The sequence below is a fragment of the Helianthus annuus genome, chromosome 14 (genome assembly GCF_002127325.2).
Source record: "Helianthus annuus cultivar XRQ/B chromosome 14, HanXRQr2.0-SUNRISE, whole genome shotgun sequence".
NCBI classification, from domain to species: domain Eukaryota; kingdom Viridiplantae; phylum Streptophyta; class Magnoliopsida; order Asterales; family Asteraceae; genus Helianthus; species Helianthus annuus.
Window position 1 is genome coordinate 132,878,475 of NC_035446.2, and position 17,941 is coordinate 132,896,415.

The 17,941-nt window shown below is 39.5% G+C and overlaps 1 long non-coding RNA gene across 2 annotated transcripts; it reads right to left on the minus strand.

The window, feature by feature from the left end:
• Nucleotides 1–10,372: 10,372 nt before the first annotated feature.
• LOC110903822 lies at nt 10,373–12,922 on the minus strand. Of its 2 annotated transcripts, XR_002572188.2 has the most exons (5): nt 12,530–12,922; nt 12,378–12,455; nt 11,980–12,088; nt 11,428–11,610; nt 10,373–11,211 (listed from the first exon to the last, which is right to left on the minus strand). It is a non-coding gene; the product is annotated as an uncharacterized LOC110903822 (long non-coding RNA). The 2 variants fall into 2 exon arrangements; XR_004879379.1 differs by having other exon boundaries at nt 10,373–11,610.
• Between the last annotated feature and the right edge of the window lie 5,019 nt (nt 12,923–17,941).

Sequence of the window (17,941 nt, forward strand, 5' to 3'; positions counted from 1 at the left end):
ATACCAAAACAGGAGTGAAATCCATATTTTGATGAATAATCTCCTTTATTTTACTAAAAACAAGGAAGAAATTGCTAAGCCAAGGGGTGAAACCCTGACCTTAGCAGTTTGTTCTGGAATTTATTCATCTCACTAAGGCTTTGACGGACTCCAACGACCTGAACTCACAAGTATGACCTAGGAGGCGCGTGTGGAATGCCCAAGAATCGAGGCAGAAACACAACCACTAGAGTCGAAAGTGATGACAAGTCTACTGTGAATAGTCGAGTTGCCTTGGGTAGTCGATGTCTAGTAGCCGCAGACAATCTACCTCTCGATTTTATGTGTTTCAATTCTGAGAACCGCAACCGCGTACTCTGATGACTTGTTGATTTTATGTGTTTATGTGTGCTTTCTCTGTTTTGTGTTTATATTTGCTTTCTCTGTTTTATTTTGGGGTATTATTCGATTTTGCTATCATTTCAATCGACACACACGACTCGCATTTGTTGTTCTATCTTAAATCGACGCCCAGTATCGCAAATCTAGACGGTATCATGCTATGTTATGCTATACGACTAAGTTAGACTATACTATACGATGTTATTCGATACGATATTCGAACGACACGCGAACTTTGAAGGATAGGTTTCTGTTTTCTGACTACCTCAGTGATTAAGTGCCTAGGTATTTACGTGTTCTGTGTTCTATGTGCTTACGTGCTTCTCTGCTTCTGTGATTTTGTGCTCTGTGTACTGCTGTGTTCTATGATTATGTGTATCTGTGATTATGTGCCTATATTTTGCGGAATATGTGATTCGACGTGATTCTAAGCTTTAGTAGTCTAGACGTGTGAGGCGAGATTCGATTTCGTTGTGTTGAGTTGAGTCTCGTGACGATGTCTAATGCAGACCATGTCGTCGTCTGGATCCCGACACCGTTTGACTCGCCAAGAGAAGAGAGACCGACGTCTCGCTGCGATCATCTCCAAAACCGTGGCGAAAGCTGTGAGTGAGGTGTATGAAAACGCTAGCAAGTCGTCTGAAGAATCCCGAGCTGAAATCCCTAAGGATTCAAGCAAGGCTGCTTTCAGCTTCAAGCAGTTCAAGGCATGCAGACCAAAAGAGTTCACTGGCGAAGATGGTCCTACAGCCATGTTTCACTGGTTCGACTCGGTCGAAGTCACTCTGCGCCAGAGCGGATGTCATAAACATCTCCGCACTCTCAATGCTACAGGCGTCTTCTAGTCCCGTGCTCTAGACTGGTGGACGGCCGAACGAAACAAGCGCGGAAATGATGCAGCTTACGAGCATTCATGGAAGGAGTTGAAGGCAATTATGATCGAAGAATTTGTCCCTCCTCATGAACGCCAAAAGCTGGAGGACGAGTTCTGGGGAATCAAGCAGAAGGATGGAGACAACGCTGCTCTCACTGCTCGCTTCAAGCAGCTCAGCATCATCTGTCCTGATCAAGTCAAGACCTCAGATCAAGCCATCAAGAAGTATATCCGAGCCCTGCCCGATTGTGTAGCCGACTTCGTTCACGCCGCCAAGCCAGCAACGATCGAAGAAACCTACCTACTCGCCGCTGAGATCAATGATAAGCGAGTAAAAGTTGGTTTCTGGGATAAGCCAACCAAGTCTCTGCATCAAGCCACTGCAGCACCCACCGACTCATCTGCTCAATCCTCCAAGTCATCGAGAAGGAAGAAGAAGAAGAACAACAACAGCTCCAGCAACAAGAGCTGTGCTGCCGCGACAAACGCCACTCCTCTACAAGCCGTACCTGTTCAACCGCAGCAGCACCAGCGCTCAGCCCTAGTGATAAATGCACCGCCAGCAAAGCGTGCATACACAGGCCCTCACCCACTCTGCCCGACATGTTCGTATCATCATCCAGTGGGTCTAGCTTGTCGTTTTTGCGCTCATTGCAACCTATACGACCATTTCACTGCGAACTGTCGCTATGGTCCTCGTCAAGCCCCTGTTCAAGCCACTGCCAACCAAGCTCTACTCCCCGCCCCTCAAGGCCAACCAGCAGCTCCATCACCTGCAGTCAATGCTCGAGTCTGCTTTGCATGTGGTGACCCTAACCACTTTGCAAACAGGTGCCCGAACAGGGTGGTTAAGCAAGAGCCCCAGCAGCAACAACAACAGCCTCAGCAACAGCAGCAAGCAGCCCATGCCCGAACCTTCAACATCAATGCCCGCCAGGCTCAGGCGGATAACAACGTGGTTAATGGTACGTTCCTTGTGAATGGTATTTATGTATCATGTTTGTTTGATACTGGAGCCGATAACTGCTTTGTGTCATTTGAATTCGAGAAGCTCCTTAGTCGTAAGCGCTCTTATCTACCCTCGTTATTCGAAGTCGAAGTCGCTACAGGAAGAACCATTGCCGTTAACTCTGTACTCCGTGATTGTACTCTCGAACTCAACAATCACATCTTCCCAATCGACCTTATTCCGATGCAACTCGGAAGTTTTGATGTCATAATAGGCATGGACTATCTTCGTGAAAACCATGCTGAAATTGTATGCTTCGAAAAGATGATTCGATTCTCGCTCGCGAATGGTGATCTTCTATGTGTATACGGTGAAACAGCGTCGAAGGGTCTCAAGCTTATGTCATGTATTCAAGCCAGCAAGTATCTCCGCAAGGAATACCGAGCCTTCTTGGCCAACATTGTAGTAGCGGAGAAGGGAAAGAAAAAGAAAGCTGAAGTCAAGGACGTGCCAGTGGTTCGTGAATTTCCTCAGGTGTTCCCTGACGATCTTCCTGTACTACCACCCAGTCGTGATATCGACTTTCCTATCGACCTCATTCCTGGAGCTAACTCCGTTGCCAAAGCCCCTTATCGACTCGCTCCATCCGAAATGAGGGAACTCTCGAACCAACTCCAGGAATTACTCGAAAAAGGCTTTATTCGACCAAGCACCTCTCCTTGGGGCGCGCCGGTCCTTTTCGTCAAAAAGAAGGACGGATCGTTCCGGATGTGCATCGACTATCGGGAATTGAATAAGCTAACCATTAAGAATCGATACCCCTTACCCCGAATCGACGATGTGTTTGATCAGCTACAAGGTGCAGCATGTTTCTCTAAGATCGACCTGCGTTTAGGATATCATCAGCTACGGATTCAAGAGGAAGACATTCCCAAAACTGCTTTTCGAACCCGTTATAGCCATTACGAATTTGTTGTTATGCCCTTTGGTCTAACCAATGCACCCACAGTTTTTATGGACCTGATGAATCGCGTGTGTAAGCCTTATCTTGACCGTTTCGTCATTGTGTTCATCGACGATGTCTTGATCTATTCCAAATCGAAAGCCGAACACGCGCAGCATCTACGTTTGGTTCTCGAGTTACTCCAGGGGAACCAACTCTATGCCAAGTTCTCCAAGTGAGAATTCTGGTTGGAGGAGGTTCAATTTCTGGGTCACATAGTGAATAGTCGGGGTATCCATGTCGATCCTGTGAAGATTGAAGCTGTCAAAAGCTGGATTACGCCTAAGAACCCATCAGAAGTTCGTTCTTTTCTCGGACTCGCAGGCTATTATCGATGATTCATCGAAGGATTCTCTAAAATCGTTGTGCCGCTTACCGCTCTTACTCATAAGGACAAGCCTTTTGTGTGGGGAAACGCGCAAGAGACTGCCTTTCAAACCCTCAAGCATATGCTGTGCAACGCACCGATTCTTACGCTGCCCGACGGAAGCGACAACTTCATTGTCTACTGTGATGCTTCTAACCTTGGTCTCGACTGTGTTCTTATGCAGCGAGACAAGGTTATAGCCTACGCATCTCGTCAGCTCAAGATCCACGAGAAGAACTATACAACCCATGACCTCGAGCTAGGCGCGGTTGTCTTTGCATTGAAGATTTGGCGACACTACCTGTATGGCACTAAGTGTACGATCTACACTGATCACAGGAGTTTACAACACATCTTTAATCAGAGAGAGCTTAATATGCGTCAACGCCGATGGGTAGAACTTCTCAACGATTACGACTGTGAGATTCGTAATCACCCAGGCAAGGCGAATGTGGTTGCCGACGCGCTCAGCAGAAAGAGTTACGTGCTCAGTACCCGAAACATCCAAGCCCAACACAATCTCGAAACCCTTATCCGCGAAGCTCAACATGCTTGCTTTAACGAGCGTACATTGAAGAGGGAGAGGATCTATCACGATGGAGCTCAGTTAGTAAGCAAAGCAGATGGGATATTCTATTATCTGGACCGAATTTGGATCCCCAAGCGGACCGATTTGCGAAAGATTATCATGAACGAAGCCCACAAATCCCGGTATTCTATTCATCCCGGCGCAGACAAGATGTACCAGGATCTGCGTTATAAGTACTGGTGGCCGGGCATGAAACGGGATATCGCTCTATACGTTGGAAGCTGTTTAACTTGCGCAAGAGTCAAGGCTGAACATCAAAGACCTTCTGGCTTACTCGAACAACCGCCGATACCTATATGGAAGTGGGAGAGTATAGCTATGGATTTCATAACGAAACTCCCGCCCACGCCATCAGGTCACGACAGTATTTGGGTTATAGTTGATCGTCTAACGAAGTCAGCCCACTTTTTGCCAATACGAGAAGACTACAAGGTGGAGCGACTAGCCCAAATCTACACCGACGAGATCATTCGTAATCATGGTACGCCTCGTGACATCATTTCAGATCGTGACGCTCGGTTTACTTCGCGATTGTGGGAAACGTTTCAAGCGGCCCTTGGTACGTCGCTAAATCTGAGTACTGCATTCCATCTTCAAACCGACGGACAGACTGAAAGAACGATCCGTACTCTTGAAGACATGCTCCGAGCGTGTGTCATAGATTTTGGCGGTAGTTGGAACAAACACCTGCCGTTGGTGGAATTCTCGTACAATAATAGCTATCATGCCAGCATTCAAATGGCACCTTTCGAGGCTTTGTATGGTAGAAGATGTCGATCGCCTATTGTGTGGCACGAGATCGGTCACTCGCAACTAACCGGTCCCGAGATTCTACAAGAAACGACTGACAAAATCCCCCAGATAAGAGGCAACTTGGTAAAAGCTCGGAACAGACAGAAAAGTTACGCCGATAAAAGACGCAAGCCCCTTGAATTTGAAGTTGGCGACTACGTACTCCTAAAGGTATCACCTTGGAAGGGTGTAGTCCGATTCGGCAAGAAAGGGAAACTCGCGCCTCGATATGTTGGACCTTTTAGGATTCTGGAAAGGATCGGAAAAGTCGCCTACAGACTCGAATTACCGGAGGAACTCAGTAACGTCCACCCGACTTTCCACGTCTCTAACCTCCGAAAATGCCTTGCTGATCATGATCTAATCGTACCGCTCGATGATCTTCAGGTCAACGAAACCTTACACTTCGCGGAAAAGCCTGTCGAAATCATGGATCGCCAAACCAAGCAACTCAGGTGTTCTCGCATCCCGATCGTGAAAGACCGATGGGAAGGCAAACGAGGCGCGGAGTTCACTTGGGAACTCGAAAGCGACATGAAGGCCAAGTACCCGCAGTTGTTTGAATAAATAGATCTGAAGCATCAAATTGGTAAATCACGGCATTGTGTAGCCTTCGAGCCTAATTTCGGGACGAAATTCCCTAAACAAGGGGAGGCTGTAACACCCCGTTTTTTCGAACGTCAAAGTCAAAGTCCAAGTCAACTTTGACTTTCTTTGACTGTAGATAGTCGATTTTGTGTTTTAGTTGTATTATGTGGAGTAAGTGTTGTAATCCGCAAGAATCGAAGTAATCAAATATGTTTTAACGCGAACTGATCTACGACTGTGAATGATGGGAAGTAACAATGCGATAAAGTTAACTGATCAGTAATCAAACCGATCTAACAATCATCGAACTCGAGAATCGAATTATGCGAATTGTGGTATTGTTATACGTGTGTGTGTGCCTTATGTGTTACTTGTGCGTGTTTACTTTATGTTTGGTGTGGTATTCAAGCAAATCAATCAAAAATCGAATCGAAACTCGAAAAGCAATCGAACTTAATCGAAACCGACACCGAAACGTGACTTATAGAAGATTGTATGTTAGATATAGTGGTTGGGATTAAAAGTAATTTGACTAGGGACTCTATCGTATTCGTATCAGCGTCCATCGAAATCAAAATGTCGAAAATCGTCGCAAAATACTCAAAGTGTGTCGCGGATCGAACAGGAGGCAACCTGTTCGAACAGGCCAGCCGATCGGCTAGCATCTTGCTAGCCGATCGAGCAGCCCACTCGATTGGAGCTCCTGGCCGATCGGCTGCCACTTTCCTCTTTTGGAAGCCTATAAATAGGGATGTCCTTGTCTTCATTTCCACTTTTGGAAAGTTCTGACCGGCCAGCTCCTATTCTTCACATTTTCTCAGATTTCTCTCAATCCCGGTAAGTTTTCACTCTAATCCTTGTACGTTTTTGATCATTACTTGATTCTACACCTTTCTATCTTTCAAAACTTGGATTCTAACCGTGAAATCACCAAGATCTAAGTGTTCTTGGGTGATGTCATCATGGTGTTCTTGAAGAACATCATGTTTTGGCCTCATTCAACTATGAATAGCTTAGATCTAACCGATTTCCACATAAACAAGTTAAGATCTACCAAAGATCTAAACATCCACAAGTTGTGAAGGATTGAAAGAAGGAATCCCACTTTCTTTCAACTCTTTTACACTCAATGCCTTCAAACCGATAGAAAAGGAGCTTGAACCGGCTAACTAATCATTCTAACAAGTTAAAAGGTTCAAGATTCGGATTCTATATACAAGGTTCACCGATTTTGGGTTAGACTTTAAACCAACGTTCCGAACCGCTCGCCGGCCGGACTTGGGTGATTCCTATCCGAGCCGGAGAGACGGGTAAGAACGAAGGTATCATAGTTCAACTCGTTATCAAACTACCTCGATATAATGGCAAGTAACCGGACGGCCAAGTGTTAGACGAAAGGCCGACCAGGTCAGACTTGCTAGCCGAACGGCTAGGCTGATCGAACAGCCCAGCCGATCGGACACACCAGCAGATCGGCCGGGCCAGCCGATCGGCTAGCACATGACGTCTCACTTTTCCAAACTTTTGAGGTATAGTATTGACGAAGTAGTGTTCGATCGAATATGGCACTCGATTGGTGAACATTACTGTTCGGATCATGAGATACTATGCTTCAACACTTAATCGTTTTCACAACTCGTTCGTGGTAGGGAATGCCAGCCGATCGAACAGCCTGTTCGATCGAGTGACATTCAGTTGAGGACTAATTCTGAAGATCCTAGCCGATCGAGTGAGCTAGCCGATCGAACGAACCGTTCGATCGATCAACTTAAGGTAGGAACACTTCAGTGTTCTCATATACTACAACGAAAACTTCAAAAGTTCAAATCCTCAAACACAAACACACCAGAGGAAGAAACAATCCACACGAATGGTCCAGCCGATCGAGCCTGCCGGCCGATCGAACAAGACTGTCCAACCGGACATACCAGCCGACCGGACAGCCCGTTCGATCGAACCTGCCGTTCGATCGACCAGCCCATTCGATCCATTCACACTTGTTTACTTTTCTGCGTTACTTATCATTATGCTATCGAACTATCCAGGCTAATCTTACTCTTAGCGCTCCCTTCAATCCACAATCAATCACTGTGAGTATACTCGATCCCTTTTTGCTTTTAGCACTTTTGGGTGTTACATACGTTACCTATCAAATCACAATCAAACACAAACTATTTGAACGCTGACCATTTGCATGTGCTACTTGACTAAATGAATGCTGTTTATTATGTTTACACGTGGAGTGCTATCTACCTGCCTTAGCAACAGAGTACTATAGTTTGGACTCAGCACCCGTTCACACGGGGGTTGTTAAGGACAATTACTTGCGTGGATTACGGTGGTAATCATGTATTGCGAACCGTCTCGGACGGTCAACCCGCAGTCGTTGGTATCGATGGTCCCATGTCGATAATTAACATGCATCGTTTTCCTCTGTGTACGTGCCTGGTTATGCGTAAACTATTCGAACTCTATATGCTATTATTAAACTTGTGTGCTCACCTTTACATTTTATGTATTGACTTTATTTTAACGTATGTGACAGGTGCTTAAGTTGCTAGGATGCTTAGGCGCTTGGTGATGAAATCGAGGCTAGGGAGTCTAGAAATAATAAACAATTGTCTGTAATAATAATTGAATCTGAGTTGTCGGAACGGAATTATTTGCCTCGTTGCTTTCTATGATAACTTGTTATTTATTTGGGACACGGTATGGGACGTGTCATTTAAACTGAATTTATATAATAGTTGTTGTGGAAACTTCTGGACAATCTGTTTCGCTCAGTGCCGTGCCCCGATGATTCCGCCATTGGTTGGGGTGTGACACCCCGACCCCCCTAATTGAAGGGGTTATATAACCCCTTCCTATTACACCCTCTTGTGATATAAACCCGATAAAGCCCCCTCTTACACTTTTTCGCCACTTGTCCCATAACCCCCACCAAAGGGATTTATCGGGCTTTATGACTACTACACATGGTCTTGTAAGGAATGGTTATGAGTGGTTTGGAGTGGTTGTGAGTGGAGGAGAGATAAAATGTTACTATTTATCTGTAAATATATGAGAACACTGTTCACCTCTTATATTTTTTTAATATTTTTAAAAGTGGTTGTGAGCGGAGAAGAGAGAAAGTGTAATGATAAATTTTAAAAAAATATTATTTAATTGAAAAAAATAGTGATTTTTAGTGTAATTAAAGCATTCACATTGAATTCCTTTTCCCTATCCATATAATTACACTAAAAATAACTACTTTTTCTCTCTTATTTCCAATTAAATAATATTTTTTATACATTTATCATTATATTTTATTTTTCATCCACTCACAGCCGCTTCCAAAAATATTAAAATAATTATAAGATATGAATAGTTTTCCCGTATATTTACAGATGAACAGTAACGGATTCTCTCTCCCCCACTTACAATCATTCCTTATAATATAACTAGGGTCGTAGTTACTTGTGCGTTGCGCATGGACGTGGTTTGAATTCAGAAAGTATAACATACCATGACAACTAATAAATAAATTTGTAAAATTAAATAAAGTGATATCTAAATGTGTTATGCTATTGCGTAGTAACTCAACTCTAAACATCCACATAATAAGAAAAGGTAAAACAATATAATAAATAACAAAGGTAAACGATAGAAACTCGGTCGGTTTCAGTGCGCTCGTTATAGCAAAGAAAAAGAAAAGTTAAAAATATGTTTAAAAGTGTATCGGCGTGTTCGTTAAAAAACTTTCGCCACGCTCATTATAACAAAGAAAAAGAAAAGTTAAAAAATATGTCTAAAACGAGATTAACGTGTTCGTTAAAAAACTATTTAGGGGTAGAAAAGTAATTTGGTTTAAGTAAAAGGAAAAATACAATAATTAAACTAGATAGGTTACAAATGAAATAGTTTACATTAAATGACGAAATAGACTGAAGGACCGAAAAACACTATTCATCTTCTTGTAATTTATATAGATAATTATCCTACTCACATAAATATAGATAATCTATTGTGAATACTCTTATATGGATAGGGAGAAAAAAAAATTCATTTTGAATGCTCTAATTCATTTAATCGAATCGATAATAATTGATATTGATAATTTAATTAAAGATGTTTCTAAGTTTCATCTTGTTACCAACAGTATTTTCACTTGCATTATCCCTTATTAGTAGGGTGCCTGCGCGATGCGGCGGGAGCGACACTTTGCATTGCGATACTCGTTTCTGATAGTTTTCTTATTGGTATAGTAGGGTGCATGTGCGATGCGACAGGAGCAACATTTCATTTCTAGTAGTTCTCTTATTGGTATAGTAGGATTCCCACGCGATGCGGCGGCAAAATTTACAATAAAAGGCAAAATAAGTGAAAGTGATAATCTAATTGCTAAAATAAAACGAGATAATCTAATTGTTAAAGTAAAACGATTCAAAAGGATAATCTAATTGTATAGTACGTCTATTAGTTTTCTTATCGTAGCATAGGTGTGGTCCATCGTTGACATGAGACTTACATATCTCGGTTAAATAATAATTTAACATTATAACTTTTTTTGAACGACATTTAAAAACCCGGGAGTTGAAAACGTATATACCTAAAAAATTCTATACGAAAACTATATATCGGAAACTACTGAGTGAAAATTGTGGGCCTTTTGTCTAGACTCTAGTGAAAATTTATGTTGGAACTAAGGCGGTAGTTACAAAGAACATTGTGGGCCTTTTTCCTAGACTCTAGTGAAATTTTATGTTGAAACGAAGGGGGTAGCTACAAAAGAAAGTGGGTCAAAATACCAAAACTTTGTTAATATAATCATTAAGGATGATCAGAAGTCATGCAAAAGTTGTTAAGACATGTAGAATTTGAATTTACATTTTATGGCCAGCCAAGAAGAAACTTTATTACCACAAAAGAGAGACTATAAGACTTAGCAAGCTGCTAAGGGGAACCAAATAGAAGAAAAAAAATACAAACAATACAACATAAAATTCAATGCAATGTAGCTGCAGTCATCTCCAGCCTATCAACTGTTCCATTTTTCCAGGTCTCCAGCAACCATTTTATACCTTTTAACCATTTGAAGTGTTTTTTCAGCCTAAAAACCTTCTCGTTGCGCCTATTCCAAAGTCTCCAAAAGGTCATGAGAAAGATGGCATACACGGCCCGATTCTTTCACTCAGGAAGATCTAATCCTTGACAGTAGGACATATGTTGAGCCACCGAGAACTCCCTCGGGATTCGGAATTCTCACCCAGACACAAACCATCCACCAGACATATTTAGCAAAAATACACGGCACCAATAGATGATCTGCACACTCGTAGATTATTCCGCACAAAGAACATAAAACATCACCAAAAACCACATTTCACGACACTAACGTTGTCGCAGTCGGGATCTTGCCACTAACAGCCCTTCGTGCAAAGTAGTTCACCTTCGGGACGGCTATCTTACTCCAAGTAAACTGGTTTGGGTGATCACCCGGATTAATGGCTTCTTCAAGATCCATTCTGACCTACTTGACAGAGAGAGGTCTACATTCCTGCCCCCGTTTTCCACTGCCAAACACCGCTGACATTGTTGATCGATTGCATACTCGATAGGCCTTGCAGCTGATCCCATTCCACCCTTTCGGTAGCCATCTACGGCAGGCATTTCTACTCCAAATTTCCTATATGCAAATTATATATAGTATAGATGAAAATTCATAAATTATAACGACAATTTTCATCTTTGGCCAGGAAGTCCTTCAAATATTTGTTAGTAAGGCATGAACCAACTGCTTCTATAACTGCTCGAGTTATGAATTTCTTTGATGCAATAAGCACTAAACTTCTAAACTGGCATTGCTCTAAACTTCTAATTAGCATTAAACTTTCAAACTCACATTTTGTTCATTCAGTAGAAGCCATTGAGTGCAGAACTACAGATCCAACTTTGGTTGAAATCTTGAATGATCTAACGGTAAAGAAGGGTAATGTACTTGATGTTGCGCTCAAGATCACTATCACAGTAGATTGCATGTAGGAACCGACTGTTATCAGCGGATTGTGATCAAAACATGGGTAATCTATGTAGAATAATAAAAACACAAAATCAGATAACATGGGGCAGTGAGTAGCCACTAAAGATTGGCTTCTATCATCAGAGAGTCCATAACAAATCCTAATAAAGAAGTCAACAATAATCAGCAAGGTTAAAAATACAAGGAATTTAGCATAGGTTTCTAGCTGAATTGTTTGATTTTTAAATAGACAGGCCAATTATTTTGTGCAAGATTGATCGATTTAATCTATCACAATATAATATTTTACCCGGGAATTGAATAGAACACATAACCAAGTTATCTATTTTATAAATGGAGAGGTAAACTACTCTGTAGATGACACTCAGTTTATGTATAATCAAGCATAACAATCAAGAGTACATGAATACCAACCTTGGTACGCCCGATCCTCGCCTTTCTTCTTGTCTGGATGCCATTCTAATAAAGATGATAGGATAGGCTCCTAACAATAAGATCAATAATACAAACACTGAAAGAAGACCTAAATCCAACATTTAGTCAGTACAAAATTAAACTTTTGATGATAGCGGGAATCAATCGACAACATATCAGAAACTAATTCAACCATTAAGTTACATTGTAGCAATTTCAAGCCCTAAAAAATCAGGAGTTATCATTTTGACATCTATCAATCATGCGAGATTTAAACTACAACGTAATCATCAAAGCGACCTCAATTTCAGCTCAAAACCCAGCCTGCTCGGTCTATCGATTCGCAATCCAGAAAGGAGATACAAGATAAAGAGAAGGAAGGGGAAAGATGTACTTACCAGAGCTAATCAAATATAAATCGATCAAATTTCCTCTTTAGCAGCTTCATATTCCACCTCGATGATTTGATAATAATCCTAAATTAGCCAAGTTACAAGAGATGGTTAAATCTAAACAAATTACATGAAAAAAGGTGAAAATTGCGGAGTACCTTGGGTTTAGAAATGAGAGATAGGGTATTGATTTCGAGATATATAGTTTCTTGTTGTTCGGGCTCTTGCTCTTGGTTGAAATCAGGTTTCAGTTCATCCCATCTCATCGATGTCGTTGTGGTTGCGGAGGTGGCAGTGGTTCGTAAAAAGGGGTAGACGCGGCGGCAGGAAGATGGGGTTTTCGTTTATTATGTGTAGATGTCATGGGGGTGATTCATTCTCACTGGATGTTTAAACGCTTGCTTGTTTTTGTTGTGATATGTAGCTAGGCTGATAGACTCAAATGAGTAGAGTGGGAGAGAAAAACCTGCAAATATTGTGGTTGACGAATGGGATTAGGGTTTGGGAAGATGGATAGGGAGAGGTAAACAGAGATACACGTGCGTTTGAAATCTGAAATTTGAATTTTGAATTTTGAGCTCAGCGGGAAGTGGAAAAGTGCAACTTTATTAAAATTGAGTGATTAAAGTGTAATACGATGGGGTTAAAATATAAGTTTTGTTTAAAAGACTAATTTACTTTTATTTTAAGGTGTATTTTATTTTATAAATTAAGAGGAAAAAAAATTCTTATTTTTTTGGTATCTTATATATATATATATATATATATTAGTTATTATTTTATTCTTTAATCACTTGTACATTAAAGCATTATCGACTTGTACCTTTTAATCCGTGCGTCGATATTGAACAAGACAACTACCGAAACGTTGACAAAAATGTGTAGGTCGTCATGTTATCTTTGGATTTTTTTTAAACAGTATAGTTTATAAGATATGTCAAGAACACGTAAAAAATTATAAGTTTGTTGCGGAGTGGGTAATTGTAACTAATTATCTATAATTTTGTTAAAATCTCAGGGATTTAAGTGTAATAAGTTTAGGGGCTAAAAAATAAATAGTGTTTAAAAGACCAAACTACCCTCATTTTAAGGGTCTTTCTATAAATAAAGGGAGAGAAAGTTCTTATTTTATAGGTATCTTAAAATACCCTTTCCTCGTGCATTATAATATAGTATAGATTATTATTATAAATTTATATTTGTTTTCATCTTGATTACACTCACATGGATATAATTATGAATAACTGAATTTTCGGTTTCTGTTAATCATATTTTTAAAACCGAAAATAACCGAACCGAATCGATTAACCAAACACACACACACACACACACACACACACATATATATATATATATATATAGGATTAGGTTCAAACTTGAACATTTTCTCCAGCGTAAACTTATCTGGGCCCTTGATTTTGTAGATGATAGATCTTAGATCAATGGCAGAATTGTAATTAAAGGTTTAATAAATTTAATTTAAATTTTAATCAAAAGGGTAAAATAAGGAACTTTCATATTAAAGATATGGAAACTAATTAAATTGTACTCCCCTAAAATCCCTATATCAGTTTCAATATATTCAACCCTAGATCTAGAATCATCAACTGCCGTCCACCAACCATCCTGTTCTTCATCTTCTCCCCGTAAACCAGCAACCATAACCGCCGGCCACCTACCATCCGACTGGTTCAGGCCGTTTTTCCGGCAAGCTACTCCACACAACCCCCCAACCCTCCTTCCTATACTTTGACGGTGGTTTTTCAGATTCGAATCGAAGAAAAAACGGATCGTTTTTCAGATCCGAATCGAAGAAAACGGATCGTTTTGTAGGTAAACTCTTCTAATCTCCTCTTATTATTATCAATTTCATTCAACATATTTTAGATCTTGAAGCAGATAGATAGGGAGAGATCGGTCAGAGAAAGAAAGTGGAGGAGAAAGAGATGACGGCGGTGGGCTCACATCGGAACAATAGTAGTGTCCGGTGGCTACCGACGACACATAGCACCGGCCCGAGATGGCGGCGCCGGTGACGAGAACAACAGTGGCAGGGGTGCAAGCAGAAGGTGTGTATTCGATCATGATTTTCCCTTTTTTTAGGTTCTTTTGATGTATACAGTGTTCACTCTTTTGTTTCATGTCTAATATACATAGTTCACGTGATTTACAATGTTTTAAAAAAAAACTTTTGACCTCTTGACTTTCAGAATGAAAGTGCCGAGGTGTTCACATGACAATCAGATAATACTTTCAGTTAAATTCTAATACTTTGTGTATTGAATCAAAGTGGGTGGCAGACAAAACTACTACACAACACAATCCAATTGGGCCGCTAAAATGATGTTTAATAAAGTGATTGGGTCGATAATAATTTTCAGTCACAACACATGAGCTGTTCACTAGCACACTTGAATTAAATGGATAGACAAGCAGCCGTCTTTTACCATTGCACATGCAAATGTATTGGACATATGAACAATTATTAATTCATTGTTTCAATGAGCCGACCACATTAATGTTTAACTCAATCTGATTGGACCTATCAAATGATATCACGTGACCTGATAATATTTCACACGAAATTAGACAACTTCACATGCACTGATGATTCACTTAAATGGATAGACAAGCAGCCGTTTTTTGTATTTTGATTATATGGAATAATATTTGAGCATTTTATGGTAATGTATGATTTTTTTGTATTTATTTAGTTGACAGTTTATAAACTTGAAGCTAGCAATGTTTGGTGTTTTCCGGCAAAAAGTTGTCAGCTGTTCTAGTTCGGTAAGCCCCTGTTTTGTTCTTAAAGTTGTCAGCGGAAGCTGTTTTTAATGCGATGTACACATGTGTATTCTGATTTTGCTCTGTTTTTTAATGCGTTGTACACATGTGTATTTTGATTTTGCTCTGGTTTTACTGCGATGTACACATGTGTATTCTGATTTTGCTCTGTTTTTAATGCGATGTACACATGTGTATTCTGATTTTAACGCGATGTACACATGTGTATTGCGTCTGTTTTTGTGATATCTCATCACTTTTTATGTATTGAATTATGCAAATTATTAGTTGCTGACTTTTTTTGTGTTATTATAGGAGACGTCGTAAACGAGGAAAGTGGAGATGGAAGGTCGATTAGGATGATTCACGTATGAGGTCGATAAGGATGATTCACGTATGTTTGTTTGCTTGGTCGATAAGGATGATTCAGCATACAACGCGGCGAATAGTTGTAAAAGACTATGTCTTTTTTATTTTTCCGATTATGTTGCGTTTATTGTTTTCACGAAACTGGAACTTGTAATTGTATGTTTTTTTTGGTTTGGCAAACATTATGGAAATTGTTATTTGCTTAATATAAAATAGGTTTACAAGTTTTGTTTGTTTATATGTATGTATTATGTAGCTAATTACACATATATACCATGCTGAGTACACATGTGTACTGTTCAATTCATATCAAAGTACACCTGTGTATACCGTTGAAATATGAAGGTTACGTGAATCTTAAAAATCATAATCCGAATTCTGGTGGCGAAATCTAAAAAATAAAAATGAAATAAAAGATAATGTGGATAATGAATTTAAAATAGGAAAGATGTAACTTCATTCAATTATTAAAATAATGATTTAAATATAATTTTTTATACAATTACAATCATACCCTTAACAACTAAAAAGGAAATCAATGGTCCAGATCAGTTCACGCAGTTCACGCATGGGATTAGGTTCACGCTGGAACCCTACCCTATATATATATATATAGAGTAGGAGTTGGGTGGAAAGTGTGTTTTTCCTAGAAAGTCTAGGAAGCAATAAGAACGCGACATGTGGCATTGTAGGATTTTAACTAAAAGGGCAATTGTGTAATTTGAATATTAATTTAATTATGGATTATTTAATTAGAATAACTAACTAACCATAAAATTATGGAAACTAAATATCCCATTTAATTCAAATTGATAGTTTCAATTTAAATCATACAATCCATACAACATATTCACACGAATTCGTAAAAAAGGATTAAATATTGTTGGAGGATTCTTGACATTGTGTTTTAACAACAGGCATATTTCTTGACGCTGTGTTTTAACAGCAAGCAATTTTGCTGGAGGATTCTTGATATTGTGTTTTAACAGCAAGCAGATTTCTTGACAATGTGTTTTAACAGCAAGCAGATTTCTTGACGCTGTGTTTTAACAGCAAGCAGATTGCTGGCCATTGTGTTTTAACAGCAAGCAGATTTCTTGACGCTGTGTTTTAATAGCAAGCAGATTGCTGGAGGATTCTTGACATTGTGTTTTAACAGCAAGCAGATTTCTTGACATTGTGTTTTAACAGCAAGCAGATTTCCTTGACGCTGTGTTTTAACAACAAGCAGATTGTTGGACATTGTGTTTTAACAGCAAGCATATTTCTTGACGCTGTGTTTTAACAGCAAGCAGATTTCTTGACATTGTGTTTTAACAACAAGCAGATTGCTGGACACGCTGTTAGTGTCTTCGTCTTCAACACAACCCAGTGTCTTCGTATTCAACACACTGTCATCATCAACATTAAAATGGTAAAACATATAAACCTTAAAACACAGCAACATAAACACACCGTAAAACACATTTATCTTAAACACAGCTACAAGTCATTATAATTGTAAAACACACCCATATAAAATCTATTGTCAAACACACAATTCATATTTGCATATAACACACTGGTATCAACAGCCAGCAATGATCGATTACAACAAACACAATTTTGAAACCCTAGTTTTGAAAAATACATAAAAAACGCACCTATGATCGACGACGCCTGATTGGAACGTTTTTTGGAACACATCGGAATATCAATCTTCTTCGTTGTTTCAATAATCTTGAATCTCTTGCCTCAAAATTACCAGAAAAAGAACATATAGATGATAAAAATTCGAGTTCTAGAACACAATCAACAAGTTAAATAGCAACTAACGCTTGTATTTTTTTTTCAAATTTTGTTATCTTCATCCATGAAACTAGCGAATTTTGGTATGGATTAGGGTTTTAGGAAGTGGGTAGAGAGAAAATCGCGTGATTTTAGGACGTGGGTTAATGTTTGACAGTTTGTTAATTGATTTAAAAGACGTTGAATGACCAAAATACCCCCAATCTATTAAATCAATTAATTATTATCACACACATATTACCAAAATGCCACTGAGATGATCTCAACCATTAAACACACCAATCGGATGGCCCAGATCGCTTCCTAGACTTTCTACGAAAAACACACTTTCCGCAGGAACCCTACTCTATATATATATATGTGTATATATATATATATATATATATATATATATATATATATATATATAGTGGAGAGTTCAAATGAGAAGAAATTATAAATTAAGAACAAAAAGAATAAAGGGTACAAAGGTAATTTGAATAAATCATTTAATGTGTCTATTATTTATTTTTGCTATTCAAATTAATGAACCCTAATCATTAAATGATTCATCCTATAAAATAGTTTTGCACCTTACACAATCAAAACAATAATGCACATGATCCTACATATTCAACGTTTCCTACACC